This window comes from Saimiri boliviensis, chromosome 10 (assembly GCF_048565385.1).
Source record: "Saimiri boliviensis isolate mSaiBol1 chromosome 10, mSaiBol1.pri, whole genome shotgun sequence".
Classification (NCBI taxonomy): Eukaryota; Metazoa; Chordata; class Mammalia; order Primates; family Cebidae; genus Saimiri; species Saimiri boliviensis.
Window position 1 is genome coordinate 17886818 of NC_133458.1, and position 18374 is coordinate 17905191.

Genomic DNA, 18374 nt, shown 5'->3' on the forward strand with positions numbered 1-18374 from the left:
CAGGGAGTGATCTTTTTTCCAGAGGAACCGTTCCGCAGTTGCTGGTTAGCTTATCATCTTGGCAGGGAGCAGCGTGGTGAAGCGAGCAGAACGTGGCCTCCGGAGTCAGCAAACCTAGTTAAAATCCACTCGCCGTAAGTCCATCACGTGGCTTAGCAGCAGGCCTCTTGGCAGTTAGCCGCTTTTCACCCGTCCTCAAGTTTCCTCACCTGTAAAATGGGATGATGATGTGCATTTCAGGTCCATTGGGCGAGAATATGTATCAGGCATCTATTTGTGTGACTATTTTTTTAAATGGCTTTATTGAGATATAATTCACATACCAGAAAGTTCGTCCTTTTGAATTGTATAGTATATCAGATTTTAGGCTGTTCCCTAAGTTGTACATCAGGGACTACTATCCAATTCCAGAACATTTTATCATCCCAAAAGGAAATCCCGTTCCTGTTACCTCACTCCCCATTCACTTCTCCTCCCAGCCTCTGGCAACCACTAATCTGTTTGCTGTCTCTATGGCTTTGCCTATCCTGGACATTTCATAGAAATGCAGTCAGACAGTATGTGATCTTTTGTGTCTAGTATCTTTTGCTTAGTGTAGTTTTTGAGATTCATCCATGTCGTAGCAGGTATCGGTTATTTATTGCTTTGTATTGCCAAATAGTGTTTCATGGTATGGATATACCACATTTTGCTTATCTGTCAGTCACTTGATGGACACGTGGGTGGTTTCCACTTTTTGGCTGTTACGAATAACCCTCCTGTGAACATTTGTGGACATGCTTTTGTGTAGACATATGTTTTTGGTTTTCTTGGTATCCCATGATGTTTTTGATTTGCGTTTCCCTAATAACGAATGATGATCAGCCTGTGCTTGTTGGCTCTTTGTACATCTCTGGCTAAATGTATATTCAATTCTTCATTCATTTAAAAAGTTTTTCGTGTTGAGTTGTAAGAGTTCTTTATATACTCTGGATATTGTGGCTGGCTTTTAAGTAGGCATACAATCAATGTTATTTCCTTATTCCAGGTCTGTGGCAGGAGCCTGTAATCTATTAGGTGACCTCTAGAACTAACTGCCCAGATATTTAATCCTCACTATCCTAAGCCTTAAGCCATCCCCTTATGTCTTGTTCACAGCTCTTCTTAGCACAAAACCCTGAGCCATTTTGATCCTGGAGCCCCAGTCTGGAACTTGGAACGGCAGGGGATAACTGGGGTCTGGAGATGGCTCTGGCCGAGTCTAAGGGACAGTGGCTACTACTGAGTGTCATTTTTTTCTTGATGGACTTGGAGGGTGACTATACAGATTTTTTGCTGCCTGGAGTCCTCTGTTTCGTGCTGTGGACATCTGCATGTTGAGGCTGGGGTCCACAAGGAGAGCCATCTAAGGACACTGGCTTCTTTCTACTGCCACTGCCACTGCCAGAATGAGTAGCGTATTTTCCAATACGCTGGCAATTGTAAGTTGTATATAAAAATGTCCCGAGGAAAATCATGTGTCTATTTTAAAGAGAAGGGACTTCGATAGGAAACCTTTGACCTGGACATTCTTCTCTATTCTGAGAACTGTACCCTGTGTCCCCAGGACATAGGCTGTACTTTGCTGCCCCTTTGCATCTGTGCCCACCATCCTCTTCCTCTGTTTCTCCTCCCTGATGTGTGCAGCCCTCCCTTTCGGCCAGTTCAGATCCAACCCACAAGGTCCAGCAGGGTCACCTGTCCCTCCCCAGCAAAGCTTTAGGTTCTCTATGGCTGGGGCCCCTTCCTGCACTCCTGGGAAAGAAGTACCTGCGAAGCAGTGAAGGCCTTGGCAGTCCCACCTAGACTGGCCTCCAGAGAGCCGTCTCCACTAGCTCGTGGTTCTTCCTCATAAGTCATTTGAGACTATTTACAGTCTCTGTAATACCCAGGAAATTTGTTTTGGAGGACAAAGTCAGCCCAGTGGCACTCAGATGATGCTTTACTTATTTTAAAGGGGGAGAAGACATTCCTAGATGTGCAAGTCTTTTTTTTTTTTTTTTTTTTTGAGGGAGAGTCTCACTCTGTCACCAGGTTGGAGTGCAGTAGCATGATCTTGGCTCACTGCAACCTCCACCTCCCAGGTTCAAGTGATTCTCCTGCCTCAGCCTCCCAAGTAGCTGGGACTACAGGCGCGTGCCACCACGCCCAGCTAATTTTTGTATTTTTAGTAGAGATAGGGTTTCACCATGTTAGCCAGGATGGTCTTGATTTCTTGACCCACCTTGGCCTCTCAAAGTGCTGGGATTACAGGCATCAGCCACTGCACCTGGCCTATGTGCAAGACTTTTATAGGAACAGCTGTCTCTGATGAGTCCTCGTGCTCCTTTTGCTTCTCTGAACATTCGGGCTTGCCCCTACCTGGCTGCCATTTTTTCAATTTCATAGAAAAGCACATTGTACCCTCAGAAAATCTGCTGTCCATTTGGAATGATAAGATAAATCAGAAAATTACCCAGTGTTAGAGCTAAAAGATTTCCTTGGGGATTATGCAATCCATTATTTTTTCAATCTCCTATCCTGACAGAAAGGAGTAAGTATTTGGTATGGGGAAGAAAAAAAAAAAAGTTTTCCTTTGGTAAATAAATTTGGGCTTCAGAGCATACTGTATGCCCCTCTTGGAGACCCATAGTGTGCACTGCTATATTAAAGGCTCTGAGAAGTCCTGCAAAAAAAAAAAACACCCCAACTTTATTTGATTTAACCTAGTATTTCTTAAACTGTTTTGACCTCATTTTTTTTTCCATGATAGATACCAACACCTCACAGGACACTAAGCACAATTTGACAAGCATTACCTCCTTCATGGAAGAAGAAATCTCTGTTCAGAAGTATTAAGTGACTTGCCCATAATCAACACCAAGCCAGACTTGAAACCAGATTTTCTAACTCCTACTCCATTGTTCTTTCTACTTTTTATAACCATATCATGGCTGAGTAAGGGTTTATGATTTTTTTTAAATGTTGTCATTGACATTCTTAATGAAAAATGTAAGGGCTTTAGGGTCATGCTGACATGTGTTTGAATTCAGGTCCTCTGATTTTACGAGCACGTTACCTTGGGACGGCTAATCCTGCTAGTCTCTCTGGATCTCTTTCTTCTGTAAGGTGAGGATGACAACAGTGACCTCCCAGGGTTGCTGTGAGGCTTAGATGAGAGAGTGTATGTAAAGATCAAGTTCATGTGCTTATCTTTGCTTCCTGTGATGCTGTGACGTTTTTCATCATACCAGGTTCTGGGCCACTTACCTATGATTTCAGAAGGCGAACCATATTCCAGACACCAAAAGTGAATAGTGGTGATCACAATGAGTATTAATTGAATGGTGACTGGGAAATGAATGCACAGGAGATAGTAGGAATTACCTGCGGAAATTCAGAGCTATTCTGAACTGATCAATATTCACGGAATCGGAGAAATAACGAAGGTAGGACAGGCTAGGGCGTGGAGACTAATGGGGGCTGAGGGGACAGGCCGTCTACTGGTGGGACCTATTCAGGGCCTCAGGCCACCTGCCTGCCACTTCTGCATCCCCACCGCATCAAACTGTGCCTGAGCTTTCTTTATGATATATATAGCAGTTTGCTTTTGAAATGCAATTTCTTCAAAAAGAGAAATAATGCCAGTCCTGCCAACAAAGTTTGTCCTGAGGGGGCAAAGGTGAAGGACAAGTGAAACATTGCAAGAGGACAGGGCAATAGCAAGAATGGGGTCCAGAGTGGCAGAAGGGGCCTGCAGGGCTCAGCACAGTGACTCTAAGACTAAACAGTGTGTCTCTCCAGGGTGCACGCATGTAAGAAAAGTGCTTTTGAAGGGAGCCAGAGAGACAGCCAGACATATCAGGACTTCTGCTCTTCTCTGCAGAAATCTTCCTTGCCTCACCAGCTCTTCACCAACCTCTAAGCTCGCTTGACTAGCTTTGGAATTGTACCTTTTTTTTTTTTTTTTTTTTTTTTTTTGAGATAGAGTCTCACCCAGGCTGGAGGGCAGTGGCACGATTTCAGCTCACTGCAACCTCTGCCTCCCAGGTTGAAGCAATTCTGCCTTAGGCTCCTGAGTAGCTGGGACTACAGGCACCCACCACGATGCCTCGCTAATTTTCGTAGTTTTAGTAGAGACCGGGTTTCACCACATTGGCCAGGCTGGTCTTGAACATCCAGCCTCAAGTGATCCGCCCACCTCGGCCTCTCAAAGTGTTGGGATTATAGGCATGAGCTACCGTGCCCTGCTGGAATTTGTACTTTTGCCTGGGAATTGAGTCCAGTGCCCAAACATGGAGCGCAAGTGTCTGTTTACTGCCAGGTTGGAGGGGACACATGCCTGATACTGACTCACCCGTTGCGTTGGTGGTGGACTTGGCTCCTTCCCTGGGGTTCAGTCCGTGTGTGCACCAGTCTCAACCCTAGCTCTGGAATATATTAGGACTAACAGGTGTGCAGGCCCCAAAGGACCAGTCTCTTTTGGTGTCTTCCTTATCTAATTGCTCTCTGATTTCTCGTGGTCCTCACCCCCTCCAGGTCTTCTCCCTGCCAGTTTCTGAGCTGGCACTTTCAGAAGCATAATGTGTGGGTAAGTGAGTCTCCCAAGGCCTTGGCCAGGCGCACAGACAGCTTTGCCCTGGTGAGGGACGGTAGAGAGGGCACCAGTTTGCGGCCTGCTGCAGCTGCACTTTGCACAGAGCGCCTCTTCATCTGGCAAGCAAGTGTGCATTGTGCCAGCCCTCGTCTGCCATGCCAGGTGCTGGCTCTTTCTCTGGGGCGATACCAGGCTAAGCATGCTGCTGGCACCGAGCGAGTCACAGCTTCTCTAATTTATTTGCCTCACATCAAACAAACCCTGACTCCTGCTTTGAATTTAGGCTGGTATGTTACCGAAGGACAGAAGAGCAATGTCTCTGCAGAAGGCCTTCTGTGCGCTTTGCCTGGGACCTCTGAGGTACTTTGCATGACTCCTGGGGACTTCAGGAGGCCACTTTGGAAAACAGGTGTCAGGTCCTCAAAAGGTTAAACATAGAGTTGCCACATGACCCAGCAGTTCCACTCCCAGGTATATGCCCAAGAGGAATAAAACCACGTGGTTACATCGCAGCACTATGCGATCACCAAAAAGCAGAAGCAGCCCAAATGTCCACAAGCTGACGAGTGGGGAAGCAAAATGTGCAGTGATATTCCACTGAATATTATTTAGCAATAAAAGGGAAAGGAATGTTGATACATACTACTGCATGGGTGAACTTGAAACTTTTATGTTAAGCAAAAGAAGCCAGACAGACGTACACACATTGTGTGATACCATTTGTATGAGATGTCTAGAACAGGCAAGTCCGCAGACATAGAAAGTAGATTCTTGGTTGCTAGGGGCTGTGATGGGCAGTGACTGCTAATGGGTATGGGGTTTCTGATCATCAGAGTGATGATGTTTTGAAATTAGCAATGATGGTCACACATTTGCATTTAAAAACCACTAAACTATACTTTTTTTTTTTTATTTTTTGGAGAGAGTCTTACTCTGTTACCCAAGCCTGAGTGCAGTGGTTCAATCTTGGCTCACTGCAACATCCACCTCCAAAACTCAGCGGTTCTCCTGCCTCAACCTCCCAAGTACCTAGGATTACAGGCATGTGCCACCACACACCACTATTTTTTGTATTTTTAGTATAGATGAGGTTTTGCCATGTTGGCCAGGCTGGTCTTGAACTCCTGGGCTCATGTACTCGGCTCACCTTAGCCTCCCAAAATGCTGGGATTACAGGCATGAGCCATTGTGCCGGGCCTGAACTATACATTTTTGAACGGTGAACTTTGTGGTATGTGAGTTGTTATGTCCATGAAGCTGTTACTTTAAAAATTGCCCTGCTGGGAATGGTGGCACATACCTGTGGTCCCAGCAAATAGGGTGGCCACAGCAAAGGAGGATCATTTGATCCCAGGAGCTTGAGCCTGGACAACATAGTGAGATCCTGTTTCACAAACAAATGAACAACCAAAACCTGCCCAGAACTTGCCTTTGTAGCCTTCATGGACACAGACAGACTAGACGTCAAATGGAAAGGAGTGAGAAAATGTATCTTGGGCGAGGGCATTTATTCTGCCACATGGGAGAAGCGCCAGTGCTCTGAGAGGAGTCTCCTGTGGCATCCACGATATTCCTTCAAACTTTCCTCTTGTCTTGGACATCCTGCGTTCCAACCCCTACCCAGAAGTGAGTCCGACCTGTGGCCCAGTAGATTTCAGTGATTAATAAATAAATGATCATCCTTAGACATTTAAAAACATTTTATTTGGAAATAGTTTCCAAGTTACTAAAAAACTGCAAAAATAAAAATAGTACCAACACTATCCCTATACCCCATACCCAGATTCTACCCCATACCCCATACCCAGACCCCCCTCCCCCATACCCCATACCCAGATTCTACCCCCGTACCCCATACCCAGATCCCCCTCCCCCATACCTCATACCCCATACCCAGATCCCCCTGCCCCATACCTCATACCCCGTACCCAGATCCCCCTCCCCCATACGCCATACCCAGATTCCCATCCCCCATACCCCATACCCAGATCCTCCTCCCCTATACCCCATACCCAGATTCTACCCCCATACCCCATACCCAGATTCCCCTCCCTCATACCCCGTACCCAGATTCCCCTCCCCATACCCTATACCCAGATTCCCATCCCCTATACCCCATAGCCAGATTTCCCTCCCCTATACCCCATAGCCAGATTTCCCTCCCCTATACCCCATACTGAGATTTTCCCTCCCCTGTACCCCATACCCACATTCCCCTCCCCTGTACCCCATACCCAGATTCCCCTGTTTTCACTTCACCCCATTTGTTTTGTCATGCCCTTGAATGTGCTGTCTCTCACTGTTGATCTTTTGGTTGTGGTGTGTGTGCCTGTGGTGTGTTTGCATCAGATACACATATATGCGATAGTCATATGACTCGAGGGTAAGTTACAAATATGGTCCTTTATTCCTGCACCATCCAAAGTGGTAGCTACTAGCCACAAGTAGCTATTTAAACTAAAACTAAACAAAACTTTACATTGAGTTCCTCAGTCACACCAGCCACATTTTCAAGGGCTCTGTAGACACATATGTGGCTGCATCTGACAACAGAGACTGCAAAACCTTTCCAGTAGCGCACGCACAGCAGCTCCTCCGGACAGCGCCGCCTTGCTCCTGTGCTTCAGTGTGTGTCTCCCGAGAATAGGGCACTCTCACCCACGGTACACTGAGCAACCTTAGAGAATGGAACACAGATACAATGTGTTTATCCAAGCCACAGTTTACATTCCAGTTTTGTCAGTTGGCTCAGTGGAATTCTCATTTCTTTTAGAATGTAGGTCTGAGGTCTTGTTTGTGAGCCCAGATCTGCTGGTGCAGCTGCACTCGGGGATGAACCAGCACGACCAAGTCTTGAATTGAGGCTGTGCCTTTACTGTGCTCTTTCTTTCCATGAACTCAAATCCTTTCTCTAACTCATGTGCAGATAGATCGGGGCTGGGCCCTGGAGCCCAGGTTGCATTTCCTTAGCTCAGAATCGTTTTAATGCTTTTGTCACTGGTTGAATAACTCAAGGTGCAGCTTCCTCCTGTGCTGACATTTGGTCTGTGAGCAGGTGTGGCTCTTGCTCTTAAATCAGCAGAAAAGATTTCCTGTGAGTAAAAGGAAATTGGCCTTCCCAGCAACAGCACTGTTTTTCTTTTTTCTAATCACTTTCCTCAAATTGTAGCTTGCAACTAAGAAAACGCTCCTCTTGTCTTTGTTTCTTACTTTATGGCTGAGTCGTGACCCTGTAGCTCTTCATGTGGCCCAGGACCAATGGGGCACTGGGGAGCTTCTGGTCCCAAACTTCTGGTGTCGTGGAGGCCAGATGTGCAGGGCCCTTGGCAGCTCATTTTCCTGCAGCCCAGGGGAAAGGTGGGCTTCTAGCGATTTTCAGCCATGGTTTGGGTGAAAAGCTGGGGTAATGAGCAAATTGCAGCATGGTTTTTATTCTTGCACTAACTGGCGTTAGAGCTTATCCTCCAGGGGATTTCTGGTGACTTAATGGGATTTCATGGCATGAGTAGGTATGGAAAACAGATTCCTGGGTCACCGACTTCATGTCCATAGACATTCCCCATCCGCTAATAATTCTCAGGATTTTGTGGTTGTAAAAGCTGGGAAACAAGAAATCAACAGGCTTATTATTCTTTCTTTCTTTCTTTTTTCTTTTTTTTTCTTTTCTTTTTTTTTTTTTTTTTTTTTTTTGAGACAGAGTCTTGTTCTTGATGCCCAGGCTGGAGTGCAATGGTGCAATCTCAGCTCATTGCAACCTCCACCTCCCAGGTTCAAACCATTCTCCTGCCTCAGCCTCCCGAGTAGCTGGGATTACAGGTGTCCACCACCACGTCCAGCTAATTTTTTGTATTTTCAGTAGAGACGGGGTTTCACTATGTTGGTCAGGCTGGTCTCAAACTCCTGACCTCAGATGATCCACCTGCCTCAACCTCCCAAAGTGCTGGGATTACAGGCATGAGCCACCACACCCGGCCCCTTTCCTGCATTTCAAGTTGCCCCTTAGAATGTATTCTCATGTGTCCTCCCACCTTTTTCTTTGGATTCAGCAAGTCTTAAAAGAGAAAAATGTTTAGCAAGGTAAGACCTGGGTGGGAATACTATATGAGCCATATATTTTGAGCCAGGGTGAAAAAGGGAAATGAATTCATGCAGAGAGAGTGGGAATGGAGCTGATAGCTTCATTTTCTGCTTAACAAAAACGGAATGAAAAGGGCTTAGCTGGCAAGGTCAGGACCACAAGGCGAGCTGCTGAGAGCCGTAGGATACAAGATGGCAACAGAATTTCTTCCCTTGACCACCTTTTCAGAACTGACAGGGAAGACTCTTAGCGCTGGGCCTGCGTGGCTTGTTTGGAGGAGTAAATTGAGTATATTTGATGCTGGTGAAAGAACCAGAGAGCTTCCCTGCATCTAGCTTTGGAAGGAAAACATACATTCGGACGTTCTCTGTTAATATCTTACGTGTAACATGAGGCACCCTAGTTGGGTAAAGGGTTTTGATTGGCCTTTGTGGTTCCACAAAGGTTGCTATGTTTGTAGGATTGTAGGCTCTGTTGCACCCTGGCCTCCAGCCTAGGGATTAAGTTTTTATGTTACCAGTAGCATCCTCCCAGCTTCAACAAAGGATATTGGCCCAGGATAGTAACTCCTAGGAGAGTCTGAGAGCTGATTTGTTTTCAAGTCAGCTATGGCCTTGGAGGTGTGTGCCCTCTGCATCCTGCCATGGGAGTTCCCTCAGGGAAGCACCTCAGCCACCTGGACACTGGTGTGTCCAAGCCACTTCTGGAAATCTAGGCACAGTGCCCCTGTGAATGCTTATTCAGCACACTGGCCCCTCCGCCTACCAGGGCATGCCCTCCTCTGCCACTTGAAGTCAGCAAGGATACCAAAGGGGGCCAGCCTTCCCTTCATTCTCCTGTCACCTGATTCTGCGGCATCCACATTCTCGTGGTTCCTTTTCCACCCGTTGTGCCTGGGTGTTTGGGTCGTCCCTTCAGAGTCTCCTGTCTGCACCTTCCCTACGGGTCCCCTCACCTCTCAGATGCACCTCCATGGTGGGTGCCGGAGCCCCTGGTCGCATGCAGCCATTTCCCAGTCAGAAGTGGGACCATTCTTCCTTCCCCTCAGCCACCTCCTGTGACTCCTCAACAGAACAAAATCAAAGCCAGGCACCAAAGAGTTGCCATACTGACTCCAGCCTTTCCAGACCCTTTAGCCACTCGCTGCAAGAGCCCTCAACCACAGGCACAGTTTTGTTCTTCCTGATGTTCCCTTAGATGGGTTTGGCCTTGTTTTCTCTTATTTTCATGTTGTGCTTTGTATCGTATCTGCACACTACCCCAGCTCCTGTAGGCAGTGGATGGCTTATAAATCTTAAATAAAAAGGGTCTCATCTGTCCCTGGAACCCAGTGCTCGCCAGCCTCTGTGTTTCAGCTCACCCCTGGTGTCCCCTTGGGGTGTCCTCTCGTGTGTAAAGGTGACACTGACCTGAGAGCGCTCCGTCCATTCTCTGAAGCCTGCCCCATTTGATGGCGACAGTTGTGACTTCCCTCTGTGGTCCGTTATCTCTTCTCCTTTTGCCCCATCTGGCCTCCTGAAAAGCAGGTCTTTGGCCTTTTTTTCACGATGCCAGTGGTTACCTACCACTCTTGGGGCGGCGTATGGACATCGTAGGTGCTCAGCAGATATTCCTGGATGTTCACTCTGGCCTCTAGAGCCCTCAGCTTAGCAGATTTGGAAATCCGACTCCATAAATTCAAGGATTATTGGATTCTAAAAGACTGGTTCATATTAATTCTATGAAAGACTGATGGATCAATCTGAATCATTTAAAGAGAGAGAATCCTGGCATCCAGAGAGGCTAGGCCTGCATACCAAGGTATTTTCTTCTTGGTCGGAAGGTCCTCTCTGGAATCCCAGTAAGAGATGAGAAAGTTGCTTATTTAGCACAGAATTTAAGCAAAAGGCTTAAGTCATCATGTACTTTTAAATATATTTATGAATTATGAAAACATTCTCCGCTTATGGGATACGTCTCTTAACCTGCATGAAACATCTAGAATCAAATACTCTCCTCCCCCCGTGACAGTGAAAAACCTATGACTTATTTCAAGACTTCCATGAGATTAGTGTCATTATCTTTGTAACATCATCTCTCTTTATTTAGGTATGACATCTCATAGTTATGCCAGGTTGGTAGACACTCTGATTAATTACATTTTACGTCATTTTGAAGTCACAAATCAGATGGCTTGTCAAATCCTGGTTTTGTAATTTTTGAGAGTTCCTTCTTTTAGGATCTGAAGATCTCTATAAATTAGTACAGCATAACACTCCTATGAGGGAAATGATAAGTATGTGTGCCTCGATTCCACAAATCACAGTCTAAAACACCATACATGTTAGGAGTCCACAACAGTGTGTATTTGGCCATTAGTAATATCCGTGGTCCCCTGGGTGTGTGGGCCATGCTATTTTTAAGCCCATTACTGACTTCAGTGATAAAGAGAGTACAGAATGTGCCTTCCCAGGCTTGTGAGCTTACCATGAGTAATACCCATGGTTATTATGATGTCAGAACTTAAATATTCTTTACAGAGAACACAACCATGGCATCGTGGAGCATGGCAATGAATTTAGGAGGCAAGGTGTGAAAAGCCCATTTTTTTCCAGAGAATCAGTAAAAGCTGATTCTCCCCTGGGGGCCCTTAGGCCTGTATGCAGCAGTGCCGGGCTCCGACCATCAGTGTGAAGGCATCTTCCCATTTTAGTCACCAGAGAGTGACTTGCCTCAAAGTTTGCAAACCAAACAACAGCATTTGTCACTAAAGATCCCATGCCTCCCACTTGTTCAGAAAAGTTACTAGGGGCCGGGTGCTGCGGCTCTCGCCTATAATCTCAGCACTTTGGGAGGCTGAGGCGGGTGGATCACATGAGCCGAGGAGTTCGAGACCAGGCTGGCCAACATGGTAAAACCCTGTCTCTACTAAATATACCAAACTTAGCCAGGTGTGGTGACATGTGCCTGTGGTCCCAGCTTCTCCGGAGGTTGAATCACTTGAACTCGGAGATGGAGGTTGCAGTGAGCAAAGATCACACCACTGCACTAGAGCCGGGCAACAGAGCAAGACTCTGTCTCAAAAGAAAAGAAAAGAAAAAAGTTATTAGGTGGCGGATTACTGTGTGTACTCTTGAAATCACTAATACTGGTGATGATGAGAGTTGTTCCATCATGTGACAGATTGATCTCCTGAAGCATTCTCATGGGGCACGGAAGTGATGCTAAAATATGGAAAAAAGTGACTGAACTATTTTGGAATTTTAAAGTTGTCTTTAAAAACGTGGGCTCTGGTTTTGCTAGGTGAGCATGCTGTGCATCACAACAGAATTACACTAAACCACACTAATTGTGACTCATTAGGGACGGCAGCATGAAAGAATACTCCAGTGCTGGTGAGGATGGCCTAAGTTATACCATGGTAACAAACTACAGAGGTTTGTTTCACACTTCCACTGCCTCTCGGGTTGGCTGGAGTCTCTGCTCATCGTTATCCTCATTCACTAACAGGCGAAGGAGCTACTCCTCCCAGACCATGGCTGGTTACTAATAACAGAAAGAGGAGTCACACACTGGCTGGAAAGGCTTTTGCCTGGGAATGCTACTTCCCACATACTTTGTATTGTCCAAGGTGGATCACATGGCCAAGACTAATTCTAAGTTACATGGCTTGGGTTCCCTGCATTACAGCATAGCTTTTCAAAGTGAAGGGTACAAGACAACTTTCTAGGATACAGAAGAAATTTTGAATATGTATATTTTATCTCACTGTATCCTTTAAATTTTTCTATATTTGTAAAACATAGATTATTTTTAATTATAAAAATCACATATATCAGGAGTACTTATTTTTTTCTGATTAATTGCTTAATCGAAAAGTTGAGATTATTGTTTATATAGTAGATAAAAATCTGTAATAAGCATAATTGTTCATAGAAACTGGGTCTCAATTATGACCAAGGATAGTGCTTTTGGTTAAAATGTTACATGGAAAAGAAATGCAGAAGCTTTGAAAGTAAATTCTATTCTATGTTAGCTAGGCTTTGGGGAGCTAGCTGACCACCCTCCCCTCAATTTTCACTAAACACTTGCTTAGGACTGTTTTAGTCCATTCTTGCATTGCTATAAAGAAATACCTGAGTCTGGGTAATTTATAAAGGAAAGAGGTTTAATTGGCTTCTGGTTCTGCAGGCTATACAGGAAGCATGATGCTAGCATCTGCTCAGCTGCTGGGGAGGCCTCAGGAAACTTACAGTCCTGGTGGAAGGTGAAGAGGAGCCAGCCTTTCACATGGCCAGAGCAGGAGCAAGAGAGACCAAGGTGGGAGGGGCCACACACTTTAAAGCCACGAGTTCTCACAAGAGAACTCTCTCCTATTGCAAGGACAGTACCAAGATGGATGGTGCTAAACCATTCATGAGAAACTGCCCCATGATCCAGTCACCTCCCACCAGGCCCGACCTCCAACACTGGGGATTATGATTCGAGATTTGGGTGGGGACACAGATCCAAACTGTATCGGAGTCACTATTTCATATATACACGTATGTTCATTTACTCCTCACAAGGACCCTATGAAATATGATTACTCTCTCCACTTTAGAGACGAGGGGATTGAAGCAGAAAGGGGTTAAGTAACTTGCTGAGATCACACAGCTAGCAAGGGCAGCACTGGCATCTGACCTAGTTGTTGAGAACTCAGAAACAGTGTGAAAACGACCTCTTGGAATACAGACCCCTATGAAGATAGAGATGACCTACATCACCAAATGCCATCCTATCTGTTTTAAAGCAAGTCACAGGAGAGCTATTAGCCATCTTAGATGTATGCCAGGAAGAAGGTGCCCCACTGCAAGAACCAGTATTATCTGAGTGGGCTCCTCCTCCCAGCACTGGGTGTAAGTGGCTCAGTGCCATGGAGTTGTTGGGTAATAACGCCAGGACTGGCTTGATGACAGTGACTCACAGTAGAAAAATGTCCTTGCAATAGACCAAAGAACCCACTTTAATTTGCACAGCTTCAAATGGGCCACTGGTTGCCCTGCCAAGGGATCCCTGTACCATCTGATTTTCATATCCACAAACACACAAAAGCACCTATTTAAATATTGCAAATAATACCACATTGCATTTTTATTGCGCTTTATAGTTTCCAAAGCACATTACAATGCTACTTTATTCTTCTGAGTGTGCTCCCAGTATGATTTTGCTCGCCTTCTATTTTCTCACTTTTTTCTCATCTTTAGTTTCTTTTTGCTTTGTGTCTCAGCATCTCTGCCTACTTTTCCCACACTCCAGCGTTCTTCCTTGCATTTCTTCTTGCCCTTCCCTCTCCCTGTGAGCTGTGGGGGTGGTACCTTTCCCAAAGTGATCCCAAACTGAGTTTAGTCAGATGTTGGTTAAAGCCAACTGAGGGGAATGAAACAATTCTCCAAGGAACAAAAGAGTTGTAACATGGAGCGCCACTTATAAACAGCAGTTGCTATTTAAGTCGAGTAAGAAAGATGGATTATTGTGCTTCGAGACAGGGGTGAAATGAATCCTGTATTTGAAAAGAGCCCAGGGAAAGGGTTATCTGCCTCTCACATCCCAGGCATCCCTGTGTCTGCAAAACATCTTTCACAAAGTTTTCTTTGCAGTTAGAGAACAGCCTATGAGAGAAATGACCAAAGAAATACATAAACATGAGCATAAGGGGTGTGCAAACAGGTGTTGCACTGAGAGCAGAACCCAGATGGCGGCCCTTTGTCCTGGTTTCTTTGTATAACTTGGCAAGAAGTTGAGGTTTAGAAAAGGCATGTTTGAGGAAGTGCTGTCTGTGGCTTCTTAACTGTGGATGTCGATGAGAACAGATCAAACTTTCAGATGCCTTCCTTAGAAATGTTGTTGTTTCGAAGTCAAACCTCAATCACAATGAACAAATATATTTGCATAAAGAGAGGAGGTGTCTAGTGCCCTGGCAGGAATTAAGACGAAAACATGGGAGTAAAGCTGTAGCTGCTTCTGTTGCTTTTCAACCAAGAGGCACAGACCCAGGTTGGGAGGGCAGGGAGGGCACCCTGCCATTTGGCCAGCGTGACTTTGCAATTGTTATAAATACTTTATCATAGCTTGAGTACAGACATGGCTTTTCAATGAAATATGTCCTGAGTTATTTTGCAGAGGGTACTAGTTTCGTAGGGTAGCTGTAACAAACGAACACAAGCTATTCATAGGTGGCTTAAAACCAGCGGTGTCTTCTCGCACAGTTTTAGAGGAGGCAGCAGGGCCACCTTCCCTTGGAGACTCCAGGTAAAACCCCTCCTTGCCTTCTCCCAGCTTCTGACGGCTCCCGGAAATGCTGGGTGTCCCTTGGCCTACAGCTGCATTGCTCCAGTCTCTGCCTCTGTCGCTGTGCGGCCCCCACTCCGTGTATATGTCTGTGTCTGTGTCTCCTTTTATAAAGACACCAGTCCTATGAGATTAGGGCTCACCTTAATGACTTTATTGTAACTTGATTACATCTGAAAAAAAAACCCATTTCCAAAAAAGGTCACATTCGTAGGTACTGGGGGTTAGGACTTAACATGTCTTTTGGGAGGACACAAAGTAATAGAATCTACACAGTTTTTAGTATAAATAAAAATTAGGGCCAGGCACCGTGGTTCACACCTGTAATCCCAGCACTTTGGGAAGCTGAGACTGGTGGATCACTTAAAGTTAGGAGTTCGAGACCAGCTTGGCCAATGTGGTGAAACCCTGTCTCTACTAAAAAGACAAAAATCAGCTGGGCGTGGTGGCCCACGCCTGTAATCCTGGCTACTGGGAGGCCGAGGCAGGAGAATCACTTGAACCTGGGAGGTGGACGTTGCAGTGAGCTGAGATGTCCCCACTGCACTCCAGCCTGGGTGACAGAGTGAGATTCCATTTCAAAAGAAAAAAGAAAAAGAAAGTTAGCAGTGACATGGTAACAAGAACATCAAGATGGGAAAGAGTAGAGTAGATTTCCAGTTCTGATTCTGTGTGCGGCAAACACTTCTGAAGTAGAACCTGAGGTAGCTCAGAAAGACACCCCAGCTGTGGATGGGACAGGAAATGGGTTGTTCGGCTAGTAGAACACATCATTTTACTTTACCAACGTAGTACCAGACATTTACAGCTAACAAATTCACTTTTGCACAAAAGAGAAAAAGCCTACCAGATTGTTTAGTCTTGATTTAGACTTTCTCAGACATTTCTAAAGGATGGGAAAAGTCCTCCTAAGGCTTACCTTGCATTGGCAGGCACACCCCGGCCTCTCAGTGTCTGCTGCAGATCCGGTTCACTTGTCTCCTGAGGGAGCCAGTGAGGATTTTGAACCAGTAGTGAACGGAGGGACGTTGGTATGTTGTGTTAGGGAGTGGCTGAAAAATTCAGGGAAGGTGCTGTGACTCAAACACCTGAAAACTAGCACTGCTGAAACTTTAACCGTCCTTATTTAGAACATTTCAGGGACAGTGAGCGGCCTTCTAGATCTTTGAAAAAATGTGGATTTAAATGGAATTCCTCTGGGTTGAAACCAGAAGTACAGCTGATTTTGTTTTTATAGTTTGTGGGTGTTTGCCTTTTTCATCCCACCAAGTTTATTTAAAAGGTTGTCTTCTTGAGATCCTCCGTTAAAAAGAAAATGCAGGGTTGAAAAATGGAACAATGTGGATGGCAGGTGAGCGTTAGAGGGCGCGCGAGGAAAGACCAGGCTGGGGCTCCTTCTCAATGCCGAGGGGAATGAGAGGGATGGCCTGACCTTGCCTGCCCCCTGCCACCCACACCTGAGGTGGCTTTTGGGGCTTGCTTAGGTTCTGCCTCAGACACACACGGAATCAGAACTGGAAACCTAGGTTTCATTTTATTAATAGGCCACTCCCAATTCTCGCTCTCTTTTATTTAAGAGACAGGGTCTCACTCTGTCACTCCGGCTGGAGTGCAGTGGTGCGATCACAGCTCACTGCAACCTCTGCCTCTCAGGTTCAAGTGATCCTCCCACCTCTGCTGGGACCACAGGTGTGCACCACTGTGCCTGGATAATTTTTTGTGTTTTCTGTAGAGAAAGGATTTCACCATGCTGCCCAGGTTGGTCTTGAACTCCTGGGCTCAAGCAGTCCACCCACCTCGGCTTCCCAGAGTGTTGGAATTACAGGTGTGAGCCCCTGCACTTGGCCCCAGTTCTCTTTTATACCAGAGTGACTACAGTTGCCCCTCAACGGATTGAGAGATACATTCCTAGATGGCCTTTTTCAGAAGCATTATAACATCAACGCATGCCGAGCTTCATTTAAAATAGACACTATGCTTTTACTTGTTTCCATCTATGATATGAGACTAATTGAAATGCACGCATAGGTCCTTTAGGGTAAGATACAGAGAAAGCACAAAATGAAATGTCTTATCTACAAGGAGGGAAAATCGAAGAGACTTCTTTTGGAATTATGGGCATTATTTAACCTGAGAAAATTATACTTTAGAAAAATGCTTTTGGTTTCCTTAAAACTATTGTTACGGGTTGAATTGTGTTTTCCCCCTCCCAGATTGACTCATTAAACTCCTAACCTTCTGTATCTCAGAATATGACTTTATTTGGAGGTCGGGACTTTATAGAAGGAATCAGGTTAAAGTGAGGTCATTAGGGTGGGCTCTAACCCAATGCAACAACAGATGTCCTTATTAGAAAGGGAAATTCAGACACAGATACACATGGAGGGAAGATGATGTGAAGAGATGCACAGAGAAGACACTCATCCGCGAGCCAAGGAGGGAGGTCTAGAACAGACCCTTCCCTTCCAGTGGAAGGAACCTGCCCTGCCGACACCTTGGTCTTGGACTCCAGCTTCTAGATGACGTCTGCTGTTTAGGCGGCCCAGTCAGTGGCGCTTTGGTACCGCAGCCCTGGCAGATCCGTATGCTATGTTTAGAAAGTGGCGTTTGGGGTTTTTCTAAATAATTAAGGGTCTTAAGCCAGCCAGGCACAGTTGCTCACACCTGCAATCCCAGCACCTTGGGAGTCTGAGGCAGGAGGATTGCTTGAACTCAGGAGTTTGAGACCAGCCTAGACAACACAAGGAGACCCTGTCTCTAGAAAAAAATTAAAATAAGCCAGGCATGGTGGCGCACACCTGTAATCCCAGCTACTCGGGAGACTGAGGTGGGAGGATCTCTTGAGCCGGGAAAGTTGAATCTACAGTGAGCTATGATGACACCACTGCACTCCAGCCTGGGTGACAGTGAGACCCTGTCTCAAAAACACAAAAACATGTATCCAGTGCAATTCTTGTTTCAAAAAGGATTCTTTGAGTTGTTTTAGTAAATGCTTATTTTCTTTTCACCGATCCCATCAGTTTCCTGGAGAAAGAAACTGAAAAAGCATTTGTGTCTTATCAGTGTTTGCTTCCGCACTGGATTGGATTGGGGATTTTCAGATTGTTTATGAGCTCTTGACACCATGTCCTGTAGATAAACAATCATGGGTTGCCTATACTCACCCACTGCGGGCGAGGCTGGCTCACCCACAGCCGTTGATGGCTTCATTCAAAGCAGCATGGCAGAGTTACCAAAAGGAGTTGTTTGGGGCCAAGTTAGCAGCTCGCAGAAAGAGAAGTGAGTCTGAACATGTAACTCTGACAAATAATGAGTCAATAGGTAGATAGATGTGTGGAGAATTTGCAAGCGTTAGGAAAAGGATGTTTTCTCCATCGAAGAAACACAGCTTAT

At 45.7% G+C, this 18374-nt stretch overlaps 1 protein-coding gene and 1 long non-coding RNA gene across 10 annotated transcripts in view; one reads left to right on the forward strand and one right to left on the reverse strand.

Annotated features, from left to right (window-relative positions):
- The window catches only part of HIPK2 (homeodomain interacting protein kinase 2), a 217894-nt gene that overhangs the window by 33158 nt on the left and 166362 nt on the right, over positions 1-18374 (forward strand). The gene's annotated exons all lie outside the window — the stretch shown is intronic.
- Positions 6930-17495, reverse strand: LOC141580033 (uncharacterized). The gene is made up of 3 exons (XR_012512015.1): positions 15901-17495; positions 10082-11725; positions 6930-8193 (listed from the first exon to the last, which is right to left on the reverse strand). It is a non-coding gene; the product is annotated as an uncharacterized LOC141580033 (long non-coding RNA).